The sequence below is a fragment of the Amborella trichopoda genome, chromosome 9 (assembly GCF_054954075.1).
Source record: "Amborella trichopoda isolate Santa Cruz 75 chromosome 9, AtrichopodaSantaCruz75HAP2 v2.0, whole genome shotgun sequence".
Lineage (NCBI taxonomy): Eukaryota > Viridiplantae > Streptophyta > Magnoliopsida > Amborellales > Amborellaceae > Amborella > Amborella trichopoda.
The window spans coordinates 13,182,990-13,203,032 of NC_142344.1; the positions used below are offsets into that span (position 1 = coordinate 13,182,990).

General features: G+C 34.1%; 4 non-coding genes across 4 annotated transcripts; all 4 read left to right on the plus strand.

The window, feature by feature from the left end:
- Nucleotides 1-14,512: 14,512 nt before the first annotated feature.
- On the plus strand, nucleotides 14,513-14,591 carry LOC148780395 (small nucleolar RNA Z199). Its single transcript, XR_016041825.1, has one exon. It is a non-coding gene; the product is annotated as a small nucleolar RNA Z199 (small nucleolar RNA).
- A 100-nt stretch (nucleotides 14,592-14,691) lies between these two features.
- On the plus strand, nucleotides 14,692-14,765 carry LOC148780396 (small nucleolar RNA SNORD18). Its single transcript, XR_016041820.1, has one exon. It is a non-coding gene; the product is annotated as a small nucleolar RNA SNORD18 (small nucleolar RNA).
- Nucleotides 14,766-14,910: 145 nt separating this feature from the next.
- LOC148780397 (small nucleolar RNA U54) lies at nucleotides 14,911-14,999 on the plus strand. The gene has a single exon (XR_016041824.1). It is a non-coding gene; the product is annotated as a small nucleolar RNA U54 (small nucleolar RNA).
- Nucleotides 15,000-15,237: 238 nt separating this feature from the next.
- LOC148780398 (small nucleolar RNA R64/Z200 family) lies at nucleotides 15,238-15,329 on the plus strand. The gene has a single exon (XR_016041827.1). It is a non-coding gene; the product is annotated as a small nucleolar RNA R64/Z200 family (small nucleolar RNA).
- The last annotated feature ends 4,714 nt before the right edge of the window (nucleotides 15,330-20,043 follow it).

Sequence of the window (20,043 nt, forward strand, 5' to 3'; positions counted from 1 at the left end):
TCACACGTATTAAGATTTTCTACAATATTATGTATGGAGTGCTTAAAAACAAATTTGGATATCAAAAAAACAAAAGTTTTCCATAGGTAGAATTTTTACAGCATCCCCATATGAAAGAGAAAGATACTACTTGTAGTTGTTGCTAAACGATACGAGGGCCAACATCATTTAATGATCTACTATGTGTTGGCAGCTACTATTGTAAGACCTTCAAAGAAATTGTACAATTACGTGGATTGTTAGAAAATGATAATGACATTGAAAATTGCTTGGACGAGTATAGCTTATTCAAAATGCCATCCAACTTACGACAATTTTGTTGTATTGGGAGCCTAATAGTGTTAGGGCACTTTGGGATAAGTTAATTCCGATGACAAAAGACTTCAATTGTTGCACAACATCGTGCCTTGAGAACCGACTTCTAAAGGAGTTGGAACATCTATTGCAATGCAAACAAAAAAAGTGTTGAAGATTACGACTTGCCCTTTTACAATCCAGATATTAATTACTCACACTATGATTATCAAATTGTGCAAGAAGATACTATACTAAATATACATGACCCTGATTTTCATATCATCAGTCAATTAAACAATGGTCAGAAAAAGGCTTTTGATGCCATTATGGATTCTGTCTTGCATAATAAAAATGAAAATTTCTTTATAGATGGTCTTGGTGGCACATGTAAGACATTTATATATCGTGCACTATTGGCAATGGCGAGAAGTAACAATATATTAGCTTAGCCTACAGCCTCCGCAAGAATAGCAACAACGAACCTACCTTATGGAAGAACATCCCATTCCATGTTCAAAATCCGTCTAATTCCTACACAAAGGTCTATATGTAATATAATGAAGCAAAACAAACTTGCTAACATAATAAATAATACTAGAATTATAATATGGGATGAAGGACCCAAGATGACAAAGTATGCTTTCAAAGCGGTGGATAAAACCTTCTAAGATATCATGTCATCACCATTACCATTTGAGGGAAAACTAATGGTCCTTAGTGGAGACTTTCGACAAATCCTGCCTGTAGTACCCCTTGGAACAAGAGTAGAAATTGTAGAGAATTCATTAAGAAGTTCCTATTTATGGCCCCATGTCATTAAAATATAGCTAAACCAAAATCTGAGAGCAAGAGTTGATCCCTCATTTGCTTCTTTCCTACTCAGTATTGGAGTTTGCATTGCAGAAACAACATTTGAAGATTTCATAAGAATATCAGAAGAGATGGTCAAAATACCAAAGCAGAAATAATCAATTGAATGATGTGGTATCAATCTTTCTAGGAGAGGAACATACCTATTGCAGCTTCGATATTGTTCGTGAAGATATTCACAATTTATATCCCAAGGAATTTTTTAATACCCTAATACCTAGCGGTTTCCCTCCTCACATGTTAAGGTTAAAAGTTGGTACACAGATTATGTTATTGAGAAACTTGAACCCAAAAGACAGTCTCTGTAATAGAGAAAAATTATTGTGTAGGGTATTCACTCAAATGCAATTGAAGCTGAGATAATTGATGGCAAGCACACATGAAATTTTGCATTCCTCCCAGAAATACTGATACTTCCATCAAAAGATTCTACTATCCCAATAAAGTTCAAGAGAAAATAATTCCCAATTCGTCTTGCATTTGCCATGATAATTAACAAAGCGCAAGGACAAACAATCCCCTCGGTTGGAATTTATTTGGAGGATTATGTCTTTGCCCATGGCCAACAATATATTGCATGGTCTAGGGGTATAACAAAAGAAAACACAAAAGTGTGCATAAAAGAATATTTATTGCATGGGCAAAAGGGAAATTTCACAAAGAATATCGTATATGAAGAATTTTATAACAATTCATAGATTCCTAGTAAAAAGGTATCTTACAAGGAGCTCAAAATAATTCAATTGTTTTATTTTATATATATATATATATATATATATATATATATATATATATATGAAAAAGTTATCTCATTCATATTATATGATGGAAGATCGAGAGATACTATTCAGCCAGGTCTTTGAGTATAACAAACGTGATCACGTAAAGGCCAGATTGTTACTTTTAAGGACAGAAACAAAAGAACTTGATGATGGATCTGAACAAAGACACATGAAACTGCTATTTATAGACAAAGAGGTAATCCACATGAAATAAATGCTCATGTTTTTTTATACTATATTATATTTTTTTATACTATATTATAGTGGTGAATTCATAACTAATTTCTTTTGGCAATTTGCATACTCAATTACTTATAGGGAGTAGAAATCGAAGGAATTATATATAATAGTGACTTCAACCTCTCCGTGTCTGCACTAAAGGAAAAACCAGAATATAGAATAACTTAATTAGCATTACAAAATAATATTATTGGGAAATGCGTATAATATGGTTTTGACAAAAGACAGCATACAACTTATTAAGAATATGATGTTCACTATAACAAAGTCGTTTGTTATGGTACTGCTTATTTTCATTTAATACTTACAAAGTATGTCATCATTAGAGTTATGGTACAAAGTTATTGTTAATTATTCATCATTCATAAGTTCATTATGTTACAGGAGATTAATAACAATAATAATAATAATAATAATAATAATAATAATAATAATAATAATAATAATAATAATAATAATGGTAATAATACTAATAATAATATAATACAGTTAGTTCATATATATGAGAAGGTCGTGCAACGCATGTAATTCAACTAGTGAAAAGAATGAGAAATTGTGATTTCTCAATTCTTAAAGCCTTAATCTAAGAAACCCTCATAAATATTGAAGATCTACAAATGGAATTTGTTAGGCCAAATTTTAGAAACAAGTTCTTTGGGAAGGTTGACCAAGAATCTCATAGCATCACTTACCTATTTTCGGTAATAGCCTTGCATGATACCCAATCACCTTAAGGCGATGTTCTGATATACCTTATTGAAAGGCCCCTTGATATGGTATCATGAAGTTATGAGGGGCAACCCGCATGCTACTCCAGATGAAAGGTCCTGAAGATTTGAATTACATTGCCATAGTAGCAAGCCTCAACCCATCTAGATGGGATAGTTCACCTCAATGAAGTAAAATTACAGTGAATCACTCCCCAAAATTGTTGAACAGTTTCGAAATACCGTATTACATGTCACCAAGTCTACAATCACTTATCCTACAAAAATCAGCATCATTAACGAGAACACCAACCTAGAGCATAAATCCTTATTTTAGTAAAGGTCGTATGCTCTTCACTTTCCACTCTATTTATAGAGAGTCTCATTTTTGTAAATGTGCAAAGAACATGGCTTGATCTGTTGAAATCAACCACTAGTCCCAACAATAGTATTACCATGATGAAGCTTCCCCTAGTGGTCAAATTAATGAAGTCGTAATCAACAAGCTGAGAATTCCACTCAAGTTGAAAGATCACCCAATATGACTTTGGGGCATGGGAAGGCCCGGCCCAAGAGTTCATCAACTAAAGATCAAGTCGAGCACGAAACTTATTGAGATCTCTATGGTTAGGCATCCTAGGATGATAATGAGGAGGATTGCCTTCGCCCCAAGTCCGAAATACAAGAAGAGATTGGAGAACTAACCATCTTGTAATATTATAAGAGATGAATTCCCATAGGGAGCACACCATACTATCTCTAGATGAATCCAAGCTCGATCTAATGTCAGATCTAGCCAAAACTTGTTTTATATGCAGCTAATTAAAAGTATAAGGAGTCATGTAAAATTTCAACCCAAATGTGATTTGATCTCACTAAAGCGATCAAACCCTCATTGGATCGTCAGCAGCGCTGACTGTAATTGTATCAAAGTCGAGAAATAACTAGATCAACACATGAAGTAAAAATTACTAAAAACTAAAGAAAAATGTTATGAAATTAAAGATGGACAAAAAATAATGGACTTGCATATAGCTGGGGCCTTTTGACTCAACATTCGGAATAGGAGCCTTGATCAGAGCTTTTCTGAATGATTGAATCCCTTTCTCTTATGAGATGGATGACTTATCTTGATTCTAAATGAATTAAGTTGAAGAAGCTCTAAAAAACCAGGTTTGAGACATTATGGGCTTGATGAATGAATGAATTTTCTTATTAATTGGGTGATCATGGTTTCCAAGAAATCTAGGGTTTTGGGCTCTCATGATGAATTAATACTTAGGATTTCTAAAAAACTAGGATTAGGGTTTAGGACCTAGGTCAGTTTAGGGTTTAAGGCTTCATTAGAGAGCCGACCCCTTTGGTGGATTGAAAACGTGATAAATTAGAGGGTAGATTATATTAGCTAATCAAAAGTTGACAGTTGGCCATGCCGTACCTGCGGTGCACATTTCGTGACTTATGCACCGCAAGCCCTAACATGATTTGCTAATCAACTCTAATTGATGTAGATTTCTAGGGAATTTGATTTCAAAGATATTTTTATAGGATTTGGGATAAATTTTGGATTAGGATGATATGAGTTCACTCATGGTGGTGTGTTAAGCTAGTGTGGTCTCTGAGTGTTGAATGGCTATTCTAAAGCTTTACCAATATAATTTGATAAAGAAACATAGTGTGATTTTTAGGGTTTTGGTTTTGGTCATTTCTTATAGATAATGACATAAAGTAAAGTATTTCAACTTTTTGTATATTACGATATAAAGTAAATCTAACCCAACTATGTCCAAATCTATCTGGACTTATCCTAATTGATCAAGACTTATACATAACAACATGATAAAGCCCATAAAGCTAGAAAATCATATATTGCAACCCCATAAACACCTCAACAATTGATTACACCAACAATGCTTGACTCAACAAGATGTCTGGCATCATCTGAAGGTGCCCAGAGTTGTCGAGGGTATAAAGACGCAAAACGTGTTGTAAGACTCTAGGATCTCAATAATGTAAACCATGACACTGTGCCTAATTGCCTCTAGAGTTTTGGGAGATACTATGCCCAATCCAGATAGGACCAGTGTGCATATGACTTTTACTCTAAGAAATCCCCCATCAATTATACTTCTAGGGGACATATTCTTATATATTTTAGGAGTTTTGATAGCCCTAAAATTCTGAATTCTTACTCAAAAGTCAAACCCAAGAGTTTTGGAGATAGATCTCCTAGGACTCGTATTTTTAATAAATTCAGGAGCCAGTTGAAGCCTATATAAGCCCTACTATGATACCTTTTATAACATAACTTTAAAAACCTAAGAGCTCTAGAATTCAAGTCATTCCTAAATTTGGCCTTCAAACCCTACTAATCCTAGACCGTTGAGCCCCAATTCTCCATAGCTATCCCTAAAATACATATTGAAACTAAAAACCAAAACCTTAAAAAGAACATGTCCTAAGCAAACCCTAAAACCAAATCCTTAGGAAGAACATGCCCCTGCAAATCCTAAAATAGATGCCTCATGATGAATAATTCCCTAAGTAATCAAAACCTAGGAAGAACAAGCAGTAGGTAAAATCTCATTTCAAGCTCAAGAAGCTTCTCTATTTCAAACAAATTTCCCTAGAGTTGAGGATGAATACACTTCATTTGCTAGTCTAATCCTAGCCACCAACTCCAAGTATGGGCCTAAGGGGCAGGCTTCCAACTAAGTAATTCAATTTTCAATTTATTTTCTTTCGTCTTATTTTCCTTTAGTTTTCTTGGTCTCTTTACTTGGTTTGTATATAATTTCAAGCCTGACAGACCTATCATCTCATGTACTGTAATTTGATGGAACCCACTCTTTTTATAGAGTTTTAATTGATCTAGTTTAAAGCATAAATCATATAAGATTTCATATGAGATCTTCGAAGATCTGGTTGTAAACAAACAGTAATGTCCCCACCCTCCAAAAGAGTATTAAAAAAACTCCATTCATATAATTTTAGAAGTACTTTGAAAATAATTTCAATGCTACTTTGGATCTCTCTCCAACAGCCCATGGGGTAAACTAATTTTCTCTCTCCCTCTAGCTTTATAACCTAGAGCTGGATTTGAAGTTAACCTCCCAAGCTCATGGCTTGGTCATAACACTAGTCGAGCACTCCTCTGTAGCATGAGTCTAAAATGGTAACCACATGAAATCAGACTATTAATGATGATACTAATCGGTGATAGGTTTTATCTTCTACCCACATCTTGAGGCAATCATGACCCAACCTCTCATGTTTACTGTCTCTTTTTCTAGAAGGCATGCGTCATCTTTAAAAAATTGAATTTATACATGTGTGTGTGCATCATGAAGATTTTCAAAATTACCAATTTGACCATACACATAATTCAAGAAAAGGAGAAAATTAAATAAAATCAGGAAGATACTAGAAGGAGGTCCTTAAAGTGTGGCCTTGCCCTCATCTCTCGAGCCTATGAGGGCTCCCAAGGAGAATGCTCGCTAACAGCTCTTCTAACATAACTGTGGGATACAAATGTGTGAGTGATGCGCCTCTCGATCTGCTCCAACGTCTACCTCCAGCGATAGAGCCGACATGCCTACAATTTATGTAACCTGAGAGCCTTCACACAAACTGCACATGTGAGCCTTTAGGGAAGCCACCAAGATAGGCATGTGTTGATCCTTGCCTTTACTAGAGTATTTTTTGTTGGGTTTATGTAGCCATTAAAAGCCTTTTCACAGCTTGTATATAAAATACTTTTATAGTGGAACATAAACTCAGTGGAATTATGGTCCTGCTGGACCGAGATTAGGAAAATGCTATTTGTCTATACTTAGACTTGGCTTGATGAACTAGGCCAGTCGAGTTGGAAAACCCTATTGCCTGGACATGGAACAAAATCGATGAGGCTTTTATGGGTCATCCCTTGATGAGGTCGGAGTTGCCCAGGTGTGTGAACTGATGGAGTGTGTGATTGATGTGTGTGATGGTTTGGCTTCTAGTGACGAGGACTAAAGCCTCATCACTAAACCACTACATTGTATGTACATATGAGATCCGTACTGGGAACACAAACCATCATTGAAGGTGAAGCGTGTACATATGCTAGAGATTACCTCTATGTACCTTAGAGCTGTGGTCGCATCAGGTTTGTGTGACATCATACTTGTTTTTAGGGGGGGAACCTGTAGTCCATAGACTGGGATAGTGTCCATTTACATATTGATTAACTTTGTGGACACTCCGAAAAATGTTATGCTTAAAGGGTGTTTTAAGATGCTTAAAAGGGTATTTTAAGATGCTTAAAATAAATATAGACTCCCATTAATTTTACTAGAGGACATTACAATCGGGGGGTGTTTTAAGATGCTAAATATAGACTCCCATTAATTTTACTAGAGGACACCACATTCGCGGCCAAATTCGCTCACGTGTTTCTATATAACAGAAATATAGGGTTTATTATTATTATTATTATTATTATTATTTATATCGTTGGGAATGAAATAGTTCCAGATGTTTAATTATCTGTTACAATTTACATTGACCAAATGAAAGAAAATAAGGCCAACTACCCTTGATTCTGCCCTTGAGGCCTATACATTTGTTTCTAAAAAGAAAGCTATACAGACATATTAAATGAAAGGAAATAATAGCAAAAGGATATCATCCCATATACGTGATCTAAGGCAGTGATCTTACTCTTGTGTTGGCTTCCTCTTTTGAGAACGGGCCTCAAGTGGGTACTTGGAGCACAAAACAAATTTATTTCTCTCTATCTTCTACATATTATAATAGCTAGTCTCTCTATCTTACTCATACTAATAAATGCTAAAACACTCAGAGTGTACGAACCAAAATATGCAACCCCTTGACTATCAGCAAGGGCTTATAACTAATAATCATAAGGATGTGGTCCTTTAATATGCATCGTGGATCTCCTTGCAAGGTTTATCTTCATCTTGAATTCTGCGCTGATTCCTCATATGAATTTGTATTGGAATCCATGACCTGGTCTTCCTACTTATCTTCATTTCCACGTGAATTTGAACTTGCAAGCTGGTTTTACGTGAATTTGAAATTTGCTAGCTGGTCTCATGTGAATTTGAATCTGTTAACTGGTCTTCTCATGGATCTAATATTTATCTTCACCCTATGTGAATTTGAATTCCTTACACTGGTCTTTTTGAATTCACGCTCAACTACATGCAAACTTGTATTCGAATTTGTGCTTATCTGTTCACATTGTTTCATGATCATGTGATCTACTGAGTAATCTATTTGTACTAATATAGCTTTGATGATACTCATCTTTAATTCGAATTTGAATTTGTAGACTCGAGATCCAGCAGAGCTATCTCATAAGGAAAACCATGATGTTGTTGCTTCTCGAGGCCCATTCGTTCAATTTCTACTACTCAGTCAAACACATCCCTATATATCTTCAGTCGCTTTCTCCATTCGCATCCTTTAATCATGAAATTTGGTGTGAACCCAATTGTTCAAGTCTTTTTGCAAATGGATTTTCGATGAAGGAGATACAATCCGTCAAGTTCAATGTATTTTTGCTGAAATATGCATCAGCATCGTCAAGGAGTTGCAGAGGCAACCGCTTCCTCTATAAGTATTGTAGACACCCCATTTTTAAAATTGGCAAATTCTATAATACTCATGAACCCTTAAAACCACACTATCTCAGTAAACCCCCGAACTATAGACCATCATAGTTCGTGATCTCTATCATGTGATTTAGAATCCTACAAGACCATTGTTTTAGTAATAAATCAAGTAAAACTAATATAACGGTTTATTTTTACCTGATTTTTGGTAGGCAATATCACAAAAACGTAATTGCTAATTTTGGTTAGATTTGTGCTTCTTTTGACCTCCAAAATGGAAATTTGGCTGCCAAATCTGCTTAAAATTGATATATATCCATTCTAGTATGATTTGAGCATTTATATAAACACATTTTGTGACTCATTTAGGGTAGACTTTGTTAACCCATAGGTCAAGAAATCTGAGAAATAAAGAGAGAAAACTTGTGAGCAAACCCTAGACTTAGGAAAACCTAAGTTTTAAGGCACATGCAACCCTTAGATTAAGAGATCCATCTAACCATGTCAAGGCATGGTCAAAACCTGAAGAGAGACAAAGAGGACGCACGACATAAACTCAGTCGGTCCTGATACGAGTGAGGCCTCGAAACCTCAAGAGTACTGGGCCAACTGGCCCCGATTGGTATTTTCTTACTCTTTTTGCATTTTTTTTCTTTTATTTATTTTTATTGTAATTAAAACAGTTTTATTGTATTTTATGTTGTATTTCGTATTTTGGATCAATGGTAGCTCTGTCACTGATCTGAGAGCAGATCTGCTCATTTTTTAGTAGATATGGTCTTAGATCATAATTTGATTGCCCCCACTCTTTATGACTTTTAAAATTAGTTTGTGGTACGGATCTGATGGATCTTCCTCTGAAGATCTTTCTGATTTGAATCGTAAAAATGTTTCAACCAATGCCACATATTTTAAGAGCGATAGAGCACTGAGTCAAGAATCGAATAGTCTTAGTCCCATGAGAAAATTCCTTATATTAAGAGAGAAATATCAATTTTGGTGACTGGATGTCATCTTGACTTTAACATACAAGATATAGGGTTTTTAAAGCTTTAACCATCGGAGCATGCGGATGATGGGCTAAGCTACCTCTTATTGATATGAAACTTCAGGGGGAGGGTTATAATGCATCATACATGGGTTCTTGAGAATCTTGGCTAAATTCCAAACATAAAGCTTTGGAGCGTGTCAGTCAGGGCATATCTTAACTGACGGTGGATACAGACCGAGGTTAAGCCAAATCCAAATATTGCCCAAGTTGTATCATTCATGAACTTTAAGATATATAAGACCTCAACATGTATATCTTCAAGGATTTACCTCAATACATCAACATATAGCAATGTTTCCCTTATGCTCCATCTGTTAGAACCCCATATTTTTAACCAACGGGTTAAAAGAGTCATATCACATTTCACCCACAACTCCTCCAATATCTAGTGGAGAGACATCCATATGCTACATTCCAGAGTTATGTCTCAAATAAAAACATCCCTATGATCTCTTATCATTGCTCGTAAGTTATCACATTCATGCGTAACTGACAGCGGTTGTCGGGAAATTAAACCGTATCTAGTTCCTCCATATATCATATCGATTAGCATATCAAGCATTAGGAGTGTATGTATCTTATAACTTGTCTCACAACGAGATGACTTTCATATCTTCTATTATTGTCCGTAAGTTAAACTTGAATTAAACTTGAACAGACTTAACTGACGAGCTATCATATTTCTTTATCGGTCATTAGTCAGAACATATAGAGGCTGACTGACGAGTCAGGGTTCCAAAGGTATATTTGGGCCTTCATATAAAGAATCTTGAGCATATCATATTTTCATATCATGGGGTATATTTGAGCAGGTGTTATCAAGACCCGTGCTCATATCTTATCGATCATCTATTAAGATAGTTATGCAGTGTGTGTTATTGTCTTTGCTATATATTTGACATCTTCGATCCATCAAGTATTCGTTAAAACACACTTAGTCTTATCTGATGATTAAAAAATATGTTTATCATTCAAGATATATTTTCAACGGCTAAGCTTGTTGAACTTATATATATATTCTATCCAACGTTCATTAAGACAACTTATCAAGCGTTCATTATAAAACTCACGCTTTTATTAATACCTTTATCAAACGTTAGTTCGCATGCACTTAGCCTCATATGGGACAAAAAATACACCCAACATGTTGGTGGCCCAATAATGAACCCTTGTAGCGGTCTATAGGTCATGAGAACCACTTGATCAATTTGAGAAAGCAAGTGCGAATTATCGTCCACTGTATCAGAGTGACTGCTTCAGTGATATTATAATTCATAGACCTTATCGAATCCGATTTGCATCAAAACTATTTGGTTTTAATTATTTTGACGTTAAATGATTTTTATAATGATTGTTTAAATTTTTATGAGTATTTAGATATTTTATTTTTATAAAATAGATTTATAAAATGGGAGAATATTCAATTTTCAGTATTTTGATATTCAGAAGAAAATAAAATTTATTTCCAATTAACCAAAAATCAATTTATGAATTTTATAATTCACTAAATATATGGGGCCCACCATGAGCTATGGGCCCACTATAAATATAACACATGGTGATATTGTGTGGGGCCCACTTGTGACCACCTATGGTGACACGCCCCACTTATAGGATATCTTCTTACTATTTTATGGCCAAGCCACCACAGCTTGTAAATCAAGTTATAATATTTTGGAATAATTTGAAATTTAAGGGATATTGATTTCAATCAAAATATTATATAAGAAGATTATGGAAAAATAAAGCATAATTGTGAATATTTTCCATATGTCAATATTTGATGGGATCAGGTTTAGGAAGCTGGAGGATAAGGTTCTAGCACGTTCATTTGAATCATGATGGTTGATCTAAGGATTGGATGACTCAAATCTCTCACCCCATACGTCTCATATGATCAATGGTCTGGATTCAATATGCATAAAGATAGCTAATCTTAGGGAAACCTTAGCCCATGAAAAATCTATTAAAACGGGTCGTACGCCATCCATAGTTTTTTTTTTCTCTCTATCTCATCGCTCTCATAACTAATTAGATAAAAAGAGGTTGCACGCCCCACTTAGAACTAAGAGGGAGGTAGGGGGAGAGGGAGGGGGAGGGGGAGGGGTGGCATGGCCCATGGTTTATGACATTGAGGCTAGATCTGGTGTGGGCTGGTGTGGGTTTTACTATGTTCGGTTGAGGTAATCTTCCGACATCTTTACTTCATGCTTGCAGTATTTTTTTCTATTGAATAAAGAAGTCATAAATAGTGGCAGCAAGTAAAAACCACATTTATTTATTTATTTACTTATTTCAAGTGAGTTTTATTGTATTTGGACATTTGTAAGTATTATAGTCAGTAAGAAAAAAAAAAATTAAAAATTATATACATGTGCTAGATCACATTGTCCAACTTTCATTTTTTTGGTTGTGGCTATGTTCATAAAGTTTTTGAATAGCCTGTAGTAAAAATAAGAAAAATATATTTCTAGTATGCGTTTATGCATATGCAATTTGTTTTCCACTTTTTAGTTGTTCTGAAGTGCCCATTGTGTTAGACCTACCAAGGATAGCTTGTGATTTTAAAATCTCCTTAATTATCTAGATATCAGACTCATATAAATGAAAAACTCATGAATGATTATATGAAGTTTATTTCAATAGTTCAATCAAAATATAGGATCAATTCTAGCCGGACTATTTCATTGGCTCTAGATTGTAGCTTCCAAGAAGGCAAAGCCATCCATGGGTTCCAATTCGAGATTCTGGAGGCTATTCTTTTTTTTATGAATGAGATGGTTTATCCCTGGAAGTATGGAGTAAAATGTGTATTCTTTTATTTCATCTCTTTGTGCTTTTGATGCTTTGCTCTTTTTATTAACAATAATAAATATTAATATTTATTTGTTAAAAACAAAAACATTTATTAGAAAACAAAAATAATGTATATATGAGACTATTTAACTTTGGTACTAGGAGGTTATAATTACCGTTAGCCATTAATTGTCAAATTAGGTGGTTTGGGATGTTTCACAAAGTTTGTGAATTTTTTTTTTAATTTGAATTCTTAAGTCTAGCCAATGATACTCTCACAACTACCTAAATCTGCCAGACAAGACCATACTAAAAGTAAAGGAAAAAGTTTGTATAAGGTTGCAACCTTAAAATATAGAATTACAGATGCACCTCAAAAATCCATTGTAGAAAGTTGTTTTAATGTTGAAAAAAGCTCTGATTGATTATTTCGACATTAAGATGTATGAATATGAAAAAAAAAAAAAAAGATTTTGAGTCCCAGAAATAATGCATCTTGTTACGCATTATCTAGACCATCCATTTTCAAGATTTTCATATGTTTATAGATCTCCTTGAGTTTAATTATAATTCGATATAAACATAGATTTTCAGATAATCTTAAGAATTTTTGACAACAAAATTACATGCTATGATAAAATTTGGCGGTGCACCTGGATTGATTTAAAGATCCAATTTTATAGAAACAACACCCAAAAGTAAATAATTTCTCTGTACACTTTTCTCCCAAGAAAAAAATAAGAAATAAAAAGAAGAGAAAAGAAACTATGGAGGTTAATTGCAAAACAATGTCATGAGAATTACCCAGTTACGATTAATCTCCACCGTGCTCAATATTAAACTCCTATCACTAGGCAATTCACATGAGAACATCTCATCCCCACCGTCAGTCGTAAGGAATGGACGCTAGATGTCCGTGGTGTGTACTTGAAACTTAAAACCCTAGCCAACAAAAGTTTTGGCCTTAAGATGGCTTTACCAGAAGGAAAAGTTTATATAGAGCTAAGGTTTTGAACAATCAAATTTGAGCCTACATCAAAAATCTTGCTAGAAGAAGTTGTTTTAATGCCCAAATATCTTCAAATGAGCAATGATTTCATGTAACCGTTGTATAGTAATATGATGCAATAACTTTAAAAAACCATTTTATGTCATTTATTTGATCCAAAATTTGAAATATACATTTTTTTCATCCTAATGAACAATCTGAAAAATATTTTTTTTAGCCCAATTAACAATGGCCATTCATTTTGGTGAGATACTTAGATCTAGGCTTTAAAAGGATTTTTTCATTTCCAATTTTTTTGGATTTCTTTATTATCAATAGATGAACAATGTTAAAAAAAAAAAAAAAAAAGATTTTGGGTTTATGAAGGCTATGATCTTGAAATTCACAAAATGAATGGTCTAGATTCATTTTTGGAGGGGACTCATTTTGACCCTATCTAGGGTTCAAATTGAACTTTTTTTGAGGGATTGATTATTGAGATTAAGAGAGTGTGTGTGCGAAATTTGAGGTCATACAAATACCACAAATATAGTTTTTTAAAAGTGTCGTTACATTATACTATGATACAACCGTTGCATTGGATCATTACTCTAGTCGATCATCTCGACATCAATATGCATGGACATGAGAAAAAAATGTCTTTCAAGTTTTGAAAATAATGTATTTTGTAACACTTTTTGGATTGTTAATTTTCAAGATATTTATTGATCGATAGGTCTATATTATTTTTAAAACTTTAAATTTTATAAATAAATATAAATATATATTTCAAAGCTATCACAAATATTTTTAATATTAAAACCACATCGATACTATTTAAAAGTAGGCTCTGATTTGATCGGTTAGAACCTAGGTTCTATATAAACCGCACTTTACTGGAATTAGGGTTCGACGATTTGTATTTCTTTAGGGTTTTGGTTATGGCCATTTGGGATGCCGATATAAAGTACAACCTTGAGCAACTTAGGGTTTTCCATTGACACTGCGAACTGGCTGAACGTTTTAGGGTTTATCTCTCCTATTCCCTCTCTCTGTCTCTCTCTGCTTCCTCAGCATTTCTCTCTCTATGCTTTTTCCCTTTCTCTGCTAGAGAGTACTGGTTTTCTTTTTTCTTGTTTTCATTGATAAGTTTCTTGATCCATGGGTCATGTGATGAGAGAATACTGCAACAATATGACCGATTTAATTCTGTGATTCATTGTATTTAAGTCTCTGAGGACCATTGATCTCTATTTCTCCCTCGTAGTTCTTGAACTTTTTGTTTTTTGTTACTCTTAAAATCCAAAGCCCTATTTCATTTCATTGCTACCTTTTGATATGTGGAAAGTGATGAACAAAATTGGTCCGTGTTTCTGAACTATCCGTGACAGAAACCTAAACCACTTTTCTGATTCCACATTATCCATTCTTTCTTTTCGTTCCTTTTTTTTATTATTTTTATTTTTATAAAATCCCCAATTCAATTCCAACTTATATTATTTATTTATGTTGTGTGATTTATTTGGGCTGGATTATTTATTTATGTTGTTTGATTTATTTGGGCTCGATGATTGAATGCCTTTGTGCAATATACGCTATTCTGAGGCAATTGAAAACATGCTGAAAGAAAAACTATTTTTTATGAGAGCTCCTACTCCAGTCGGTTTGCTAGAGTTATTATGAATTGTTTTTACAGGGTTCTCACCATTGGAAATCCTTAAAGCTTTTAACGTTGATGCTTTATTTTTTTACAGTGGTATATTCTTATGATTTATGAGTTATTGCCGAGTTTTATTTTTCGCTAGTAATTTCTTACCGAGTCAGTAAATGAAGCTTTAATGAAAGCGATGTTTTTTAGGGTTAATTTGAAACTTTTCAGAGTTATAAATTTCTGCTATGATGAGTATGGGTTTTAATTCGCATGTTAGACTTTAGAGATGTATTCATCAATGAGAATAAAAACTCAATTCTGAGCAGATTGTAATCTTTTTGGTGGTAATTCACCTATTTGCTTTTTCATTCATTTAAATAGTTTTATAGAATATTTATCTACTGTTTTTGGCATCAAAGATTAGTGCTTGCTTCTAAGATGTGTTCTTTAGGCATATTGCATGATAAATATTGATTTTGGATTTTGAATGGCATCCAATATTAGTTGTTTAGGAATGTCTTAGATTTGGGAAACTATTTGGGAAACTTGTCAAAATATGTTTTGGAGATGAAGGGGTCTAGCATTTTATCCAATATTTTCATTTAATTTCCAAAACCTCATAAATCATGATTTGGGGCCAAATATTAAATATATTAAATATTAATAAGTTACGTGTATTTTGATAAATTTTCCCCTAGTTCTCATCAGAACTGGGATGATGAATAGTGTGGATGGGAATATTCAGTGCATGGGCAGATTGTGTAGGTAAATATCATCTTTATTAAGATGCATATGGTTTAAAAAGTAGTTGATATGAAATTTGATAAACATTATTGGGTAGGTAAATGTCATCTTTATTAGGATGCATACTGTTTCAAACAGTTGTTAATATGAAATGTGACAAACATTAACAGCGTGGTTTGCATAAGGTTGCAACCTTTAACAATCAAATATGGTCAACCTTTGAAGTTTGTGAAGAGATCAGTTGCGGAGTGGAAAATTAATTATTAGGATGTTGTGAGAATTTAATTTATTTTTAATTATAAAATGTTAGAATTCAAAAATTGTTCAAATCAAGCATATATGTAAAATGCATGAGAATCTCAAGGACTATTTTTAGGACTTTGAAATATCTTTTTCGCGCATGTATATCTTTACGAGATGGTCAATTAGATATTTTTCCAACATCAAAAACAACTTTTTTCTAAGGATTTCATAGATCCATTGTAATACTATATTTTAAGGTGTCAACCTTATATGAAGGTTTTCGAAATATAAGACATGGTTTTCCAAATATAAAACCTTACATATGGTTTTGCGGTTTTCCAAATGTAAGACATGGTTTTCCAAATATAAAACCTTACATGTGGTTTTGCGGTTCTTCAAATGTAAGGGATGGTTTTCCTCATATAAAACCTTACATATGGTTTTGCGATTTAGTCCAGGTGTTTTGACTTATTTGAGTTGAGTAGATTAATGGTAGCCATTGCCAAGATTCATATTTGCCTTTTGTTTATGCCCAATTTTTAATCTATGCAATAATTGAATATTCCTAGTGTTAATCGTCCATAATCAAATTTTGCAACTGCTAAATTTTAGAAGATGCGGTAGGTATCTAACAAAGAAATTACAGAATGATATAACGAGCCGTAACCAATGAAAAATTACTTTTGGAACAAGATTCTACCCTATTTTTTTTTGGTGCAGTTGGCATGCTGATGCATCTGTAGATGTAGAGGTAAGGTGCACCTTCAATTTTATCATGGTATATAAATTTGATGTAAAATGTTATTAGGATGATCTCAAAATCTATTTTTATATCTAGTCATAAAAATTTAAATTTTCAAATATGGTTAAAATTAAGTAGATCTATAAACATATGAAAATCTTGAAAAGGATGGTGTAGAAATATGTTGTAAAATACACTATTTTTGAGATTTAAACTTTTTTTATTTTTCATGGTCATATATCTCGATGTCGAGATGATCAATCAAAGGGTTTTTCAACATTAAAACTACCTTTTTCGATGGATTTGTGAGGTGCATCCGTAGCTAAAAAGGTAAGGTTGCAACCTTAAACTGTTTCTGTTATTTTTTTTTTAGCTAAAGATCGATGTCTACTTGGGCGTGGAAGCAGAGTATGGTTCTCATAGATAGATAAAGGTTTATCTAGTATATGCCGGAAGAAAAAAAAATTTAGGTGCAAGTGATTTCTAAACTTTTATTCTTTTTATAGTTCAGCAAATGTCAAATGCCATAGAATCTGTTGTGTGAAATTCAGCACTGGTGATAAAAAAAAATTAGATTGCCTTGAGTAAGATTCGAAGCTATTCAGGAGTAAGTCTTGAGCTCGAGTGGTTAGCCATGTCGCAATGTGTATTGTGGAAAAATTTAATTAACCTTGTCCCAATGTTCACAAATCACAAGAGCATCACTTATTGTGGATGGATTATTTGACAGTACAATAATAATTATTTATTGAAGAGAAATTTTTTATCAAAATATTAGAGTAAATAGACTTAGGTGGGTGAGTCATGTGCAGCATAGACCCAACAAAGTTTGCAAAGTTGATTGCACCCTTGGATCGATTTGGAAGTGGCCTATTTCAGTTAAAATGCATACTTTTCTTTGGGTGGCCCTTCAAGGCAAATGCCTCATGGTTGATAATTTGCGTAAAAATGGTAAAATCTTGCCAAACATTTGCTTGATGCACAAAAGTGATGAAAAAACTCGCATTCATCTTTTCTTACATTGTCCATTTGCTGTTTGTTTATGGTATTGGACTTTCTCATTGTTGGGATTTTTCTTTATGTTACCTATAAGTCTCATCACAGTCTGATTAACCACCTCTCTTCTCCTGGATTGCCAAAGAAAGGTGTGACCATTTGGAAATTTTTTAGAAGTGCTATGTTGCGGCATATTTGGTTAGTACATAACATAAGGGCTTTTGATGGGGTCTCTTTAAGTCTTGAGGGGGTAAAAGACCGTATTTTAAATTCCTTATGGAATTGGTTCGCTTGCACTACAGATGGTTTGGGTGTTTTTTGGTCTGACATTTATGTTAACCTGTAAAATCTGGTATTTTCCTACTCTTATGGTCGTCTTCATTGGATCTGGAAGTTTCCTCGGGATGGCTCCCTCAAACTCAACTTTGATGGAAGCCCTTTCGGTAATCCAGGTGTATTCTTTGTAATCATGATGGGCAGGTTCTTTTTTTTTTATGCTGGCCCTTGTGGCAATACCACGGCCAAATGTTGTTAAATGGTGTAGACATTCTTTTAGAGAGTGATTATTTGAATGTTGTTAAATGGTATAGACAAAGAGCAAATGATCCCTTGGTCTTTACAAACTTTTTGAATTAATATTGATGATCTTTGTGCTTTGCCTAGTTGCGCGTATCCTTTTGCATACCTACCGTGAACCTAATCATGTAACGGATGAGTTTGCTAAGCTCGGTGTTTCTCTTCAAACTCTACTTGTTTCTTCTGCTTTGATATTGACATTGTAAGCTCATACTGTTTCAGCATTCATCTAATATTAGCTCATTGCATTCGTCAAAAAAAAGAAGAAGATTTGTACAACTAATCTCAAATAGTTAAGATTTTGATAATGATAAACTATAACCAGATTATCTTTTTTTTTTGTTGCTAGACCTACCAATGATTAAGAATTAAAAAATATAAAAATATTTCCCTTTCATCAATGAGAATATACATGAATGGTTAACATCGGCTAATTTACAAATCTCCCTCATGTTTAACTAAAAACAAGTTTCAAGGATCCCCAAGATTCAATAGTTTCCATCAGGTATGCAAAATTAAAACTTTATAGATGCTAGAACTCCCAGCTCAAATTTCTAGCTTCTAATTGTCAAGCAAGCCCTAGACCAAAATCAATTTCAAAAGCTCCTACTTTGCTATCATTTTCCCTCTTCCATTCTCATCTTTTCCCCGGCAAAATATTTGTTAAAGAGCCAAATCCAGACCACTGCTCGAGTCACGATGGGAAAAAGCAAGTCCCATACTCTGATGTCCTTGATAGTTGCAGTGAAACCAAAAAACTGGTAGATTGAAATTCTCTCTTCTTCCTACAAATCCAATGGTAGATTGAAATTCTCCCCTTCCTACAAAATCCAATGGTAGGTTGAAATTCTGGCCTTCCTATAAAATCTAATGGTAGGTTGATATAGAAAGGTCGTAACCTAGTGCTGGTCCAGCCTAAAAAGGCTCCTGAGAAGGGTGGGCTGAAAACAGTGATAACCTTTGGCTTATGCACAAAATTGCCGCTCTCAAGACTTGTATCTGCAAATTACGAAAACAACTGCAATCCCCTCCATTCGTACTGGAATCCATTCTCTCACACCTTCCTCACCATTTGTACTCTTTGCCTCCTCATCACTGCTGCTTGCTGGTTTCTTCACCCTCCAACTTTGTTGCAAATACTTATCGAATTCTCTATTATCTTCGAGATGCCCTTTTGTCACAAATATCCATCAAATAGAAGCCCACACAAAGCGCATAATTTTGGTGAATGTATGCTTATCGTACCAGGAAAATGGAGATCACTTTTTTTTGCATTGTGGGTTTACATTGTCCATATGGGCACTCAATTGATGGCATCCCGGAGACACATGACAAGATATTTCTAATGTTGAATTTGCTAGGAGTGCCTTGGTTGGACAATTGATATGGAAGATCATGAGAGCCTCTATTGTGTAGGAGATTTGGAAGCAGGCAAACAAGACCTTTGAAGTATCAATGTTGAAGATGGACATCATTGAGAATAAAATGGTTCATAATTTGTGGAGCTGGTTCTCGGCGAGGACGAGGTACTTCCAAAGTGGATGTCATAGTTAACCTAAAGAATTTACTACAACACGAGCCAATATTAAAGTGAGACCAAAAGGCAGATGGTGCATAAAATTGAATTTTGACGGCAGCTCAGAAGTGAACCCTGAGCCAGCTGGAGGTGTTTTTGGAGACTCAACAGGGCAGTTGTTCTTGTCATTTTGTGGACCTTCTGGAGTTTCCACCACGAATAAGGC